Raw genomic sequence first — 5,525 nt, 5'->3', positions numbered from 1 at the left:
GGAAAGCGGGGGTGGGGGAGGGAGGTCCGTGAACGAAGGCCCAACACACACCAGGCGTGCCGCACAGGAGCTTGGCAGGGAGGTTTTGTGTGGAGAGCGCTATGAGTAATGAAGCGCCGAGGGGGTGCTTAACTATGGACACTGCGCTCTCTGGAGGACTCGTTGAGAGACAGGGACCATCCGACGTGCATGCAGAGATTTAACCACACAGGGAGCACTGGATGGCCTTGCTTGAGGTGTGCGTCTCGCACCACGAATGGAGCACTTTTAGGAATGTCACGTTTAGGGCACTGACATTGCACTGTAACATAAGCAGAACAGAGAAGGTCCCTTGTACTGCACAGAAGGTGAATGCTTTCTTCGCACTCTGCAGCATAATTGATGGACGACACGTATGCATTCTGTCGGCGGTTCTTGTGGCACTAAAGTAGGAGTGACACTATGTACCTTCACACTGCAATGTGACGAAAGGTAATGAACGTGCGTACGCGCACACACAAGCTACAGTGTTAGACTATAAGGAATGTTTCTGCTGAATGTCAAGAAGCACAGTGAGGGAGGGCATCAATGTACAATACGCACACATAGTGTCAATGCACTGTGGTACTACGTTAAATTCCACTATCCACTGGCACAAAAGGAAGTAACTATACATTGCCAGACTGCATAGTGAGGGAAGAAATAGATGTACAACACGCACTAACACAGTAATTGCGCTGTGAGACTATGAGGAAGGCCGCTATTGATTATAAAAAGTACACACAAACACAGTCATTGCGGTGTTGGACTATAAAGAATCACACTATTGAATGCCCTAAAGTACACAGAGGGAAAGCATGCATGTACGACACGGGCATACACTCTCCTTGGACTGTGGCACTAGGAAAAATGGCATTATGGACTGGCGCAAAAGAAATTCACTATGCACTGTGCACTGACATACTGCATAGTAAGGGAAGAAATGAATGTACAACATATTCAAACACAGTCATTGTATTGTGGCGCAGTAAGAATTGTCACTATGCACATTCCTAATGCGCAGAGAAGGCATAACAGGATGTACAGCCTTTGTCAAAAGTTTAGAGCCCAGGGGGTTTGCTTGTAAGCATTATTGTGGCGCTCCTGCAGCATTTGTGGAAGTCCTACGTATCGGAGGGAACAGTACCAAAAATCTTCTTGCCTTCAGGAGATTTGGGACGCTGAGGTCGCATCACGAGCAAAACAATGCAGCCCAGAAGCAAACCCCCTGGGCTCTAAACTTTTGACAAAGGCTGTACTACATGCATATATACAGTCATTGCACAGTGGAAAAATGTGAAATGTCGCTATGTATTGCCACAATGCGCTGGGTTGAAATGAAGTAGTGTACAACAAGCATGCACACTGGGAAATTACTGAAGTACTACAATGAAATGCACAAATTTCTGTAACACTAGGGCGTGAAGGAGGGAGTGTATGTACGCATACGCTGTCACACTGCACACTGCACACTGCTGAATGTATGCATACAACACATAGGCTGCCATTTCACTCTGATACAGAACAGTCGCCAAGCACTGTCATACTCCAAAATTACATGATGGGGATAGGTACTGCATGGAATGCACTAGGAAAACAGGGCATCATCAGTGGGACTATGAATTGGTAGGACGGTGAGATCTTGGCAGGCTCGAAGGATGTGCCGCCTGGTGAAGAGAAGGTAATTCTCTTTCCGCAGACAAACCAAGCTGTCGATAGCTATGTATTAATATTTTTTGTTGGCTGTCATAAGCAGGGCAGGCAAGGAGGAGGTTACCGAGAGTGTCGGATTCACCGCATCGTGAACAGATAAGGTCTGACGCTAAGCCGTGCCTGAATTTCCGAGACCTTGTCCAGGTGTAGCCAATTAAGAGGCGAAGTGGAAGGGAGCGTTCCCGCTTGGTAAGGTTGGCCGAGAGGCTCTTAAAAGGAAGACCTGCAGAGACTCTAGAGCCATGATGATACGAGAATGCGTTGTTTCAAAAATGTGGGTAATCAAGAATTCTGACAGCTGATGATACTTCACGGGAGGGTGCAGGAGCTGTCTTAGCTAGAGCGTCGACCTTATCATTGCCTGAAATTTCTGCGTAGGAAGGGAGCCGATCGAGGGCAAAGTCTACCCCGGTATGTTCTAAAGCCATGAGGCGGGCCTCAAGGAGAGCTGCAGGTGTGGATGTACGTTTTGGCCTTTGTAGGCTCATGAGAGCTGTCTTGAAGTCAGACAGGATGGAGACAGGACACTGAGGGTGAAGAATCCGATCAGCAGCAATATGGAGAGCAGCTATCTCTGAGGCAGTTGATGTGTTTTCGAAGCCTAGCTGTCTGGTTCTGGAGATACTGAGCGATGAAATGAGGCAGGCAGCAGTTGCCTGTCCTGTAAGAGGAATCCTAGACCCGTCTGTGAAAATGAGGAGCCTATCATGTTCTTCGAGCAGTAGCGTGGCTGCGGCCTCTTGGAGGGGAGGAGCCACCTGGCCCGACGTTTACGAAAGACTTGCAGTGTAGTGGCCACGACAAAAAGAGGACAGGTGGGAGGAGGGGAAGACACTTCGCGTAGTTGAGGAAGGTCTTCATCGAGGAGATCCTCAAATGCTTCACAGGGAGTACCCATGCGCGATGAGGTGCGTGAGGAAAGTCTTAAAAGGATGATGTGCCTTCAAGTAGGTTGTAGATTCAATTAATGCAATTGAAGCGTCTCCATAGGGGGAGGAGAGAGAGAGAGGGAGAACTCCTGCTTTTTTTCCGAGTGAGGGCTATTTGTGGGGTGCTGGGAACGCCCCGAAAATTCCTGATGTAGATTCGGCGGAGCATCTCCAACTTGCGAAGACGAGGGCGCCGGAGAGAGACGAAGGGGAGGGCATAGGGTATGCGTGACGTGGCCTCAGATTCAAAGAGTGTTATTGCCCATTTAGTGCTGCAACCATGACCGCTAGCGAGAAGTCTGGTTATTTACTTGCCAACTCAGTGAATGTGTGGTACGAGAACCTTTCCTGCAGGTGACCAGGACAGTCGAATGCCGATTATAAGGCCCAAGTCGCGGCCCTGTTCGCGCCAGGCTAAAGTACGTCTGTTGACTTTTAGTTTCGTTACTTTGGCAGGTGACTTTTTGGGGCGTATGAGACGAGCTTCTGACTGTTCAGCTGAGAGTGTAAGGCCGGCGAGTGACTTATACTTCTCAACAGCAGATAGCGTTTTTGGAGATGCTTTCAGGCTTGGGCAAAACCCCGTGTAGGGCGACGCACCCAGAGTGCGACACCGTCGGCGTAGATTGAGACACGTATTTCGTAAGGAGAATCAGAAGGAAGGACACTAGGTCAGCTGCGAGCTCAACATTGAATAAGAAGGGACTAAGAGCCTTGAGGGTACCAGTGGCGATTGGTCGAGTGGTGTTCAGGGTGGTATCAATTCGTGCTTTGATGGGCCACTGATTGAGGTAAGAATGGACGAACTTTTTAAGGGGACCTTCGATTTCTAAGGCATCTAGAGCCATAAGGATGGCAGAGTGGGATAGTGAGTCGAAGGAAGATGTCACGTCCAACAGGACAAGGATAGAGGCGTCATCTTGAGCGCGAGCATCTTCAACGTAGAGACTGCGTCGACGATAGAGTCGATAGTACTGCGGTGTCTGCGGAAGCATGTTTGTTGATCTGAGGGAAGTTCTTTGTACGTGAAATTCATGAAAGCGTCTCCAGGGGAATGGATTCGACAGCTTTGCAGATGGCCGACGTCAAAATAACAGGTCTATATGATGATAGTTGGAATAGTGGCTTCTTTCCCTTGCGCATTGGTATGACAATGACTAGACGCTATGAATCATGAATGTTACCAGTAGTCCAGACCTCGTTGAGGGAATCCACGAGGGGGCCTTTACAGAACTGTCGAGATTCCGGAGTATTCGATTTGTCACTCCACCAGCAGCTGGAGCTGATTTCCGCTTGGAACGATTTAAGGCAGCAAGTAGCTGATGAGAGGTAATTTTATAGAGCCGCCGCGGTGGCTCAGCAGTTATGGTGCTCGGCTGCTGTCCCAAAAGACGCGGGTTCGATCCCGGCCGCGGCGGCTAGAATTTCTTTGGAGGAGAAATTCTAGAGGCCCGTGTACTGTGCGATGTCAGTGCACGTAAAAGAACCCCAGGTGGTCGAAATTTCCGGAGCCCTCCACTACGGCGTCTCTCATAGCCTTAGTCGCTTTGGGACGTTAAACCCCATAAACCAAACCAAACCTAATTTTATAGTAGCACAAGGTATGTATAAAGGTATACACTGCTACTTCACAGGAAAGAGTAATGTTGATTGCAGAAAATGCAGCTGCAGCAGCCAGGTCAGCTTGAGGTGGGCTGAGTGATGAAAGGGTAGATGAAGAGCAGCGGCTTGCGAAACTATCTCCGCTTGTTGATGCCTAGAGAAACCGCTGCTCCAAGGATAGGGTTTCGTTGAATTTTCGGTGGAAGAATTGACTTAAAAAGTCTCCAGGCGGTGCGTGGATCGCGGGCTCCCTGAAGCGTCTTGCATATGGCCATCCAACCTTCCCTCCTGCGTCTGTTGGCCTTTCTTCGACATCAACCTTGGAGACTGCGCCATGCAATCCAGATCTTCTTTCTTTGGGTGCAGATGGCTTTTCGCTCTGCGCTACGACGAGCGACACTGAGTGACAGAAGTCTGAGGTCGGGAACAGGCGTAGATGCTGGGATGGCGCAGGTTACTCTGGTCATAGAGGCGCGGTTGGAGATGTAGGTTAGGAAGTCACCACTGCTAGGAGGTTGTTTGCGTAGCTCTCTAAAATCCCTCCATTTGACGATCATGAATGTCTTCTCTTTTCTTCTCGGCTTGGCTTAAGAGGGGGTGATGAAGACAGGAATATTTTTAGGATCACCATGTGTCGGGGGCCTTGGTAGAAGTACAACCGGAGACATTTGTCGCGAAAGCTAGGTCTATTGTAGAAGATTGTCTGCCTCTTACGAATGTAGACTCAGGCTATCAGGGACGCCGTAGTGGGGGGCTCCGGAAATTTCGACAATCTAGGGTTCATTAACGTGCACTGACATCGCACAGACAGCACAAAGGTCTCTGGCATGAATGCGAACACCACGGCCAGGATCGAGCACCACGACCATCTAGCCACCGCAACGCCGTTATTATAAATGCATTCTCTTTGTTCCTGCACTGACAACTTCTGGGACTAAAAAATACTCTTGGTTCAAGACTGCTCAGGAAGTCATTTTATTGGAGACAGAAATATGTATTAAGAATGCGTCGCCCTTGAAAAAGTTTAGCGAAGGGACATAAACTGAATTGATGTATGTCCTGTCTGCTCTTATCGTTACGCGAAAGAGAATCTTTAATAAATTTCCACTCACGTAAGAAGAACGCAATAATCAATATCCGAAAGCTCTGACTTATCATCAAATATCAGCAGGCCTGAATTCCAGTCTCTCACTCCACTAATGGAACATCGTAAAATGCCATCGATGTCTAAGCGAAATTCGGTCGTATCATCGTTCTTAGCAT

This window comes from Amblyomma mixtum, chromosome 3 (genome assembly GCF_055824585.1).
Source record: "Amblyomma mixtum isolate Tamu chromosome 3, ASM5582458v1, whole genome shotgun sequence".
NCBI lineage: Eukaryota > Metazoa > Arthropoda > Arachnida > Ixodida > Ixodidae > Amblyomma > Amblyomma mixtum.
Note: the sequence above shows the minus strand (reverse complement) of the source record.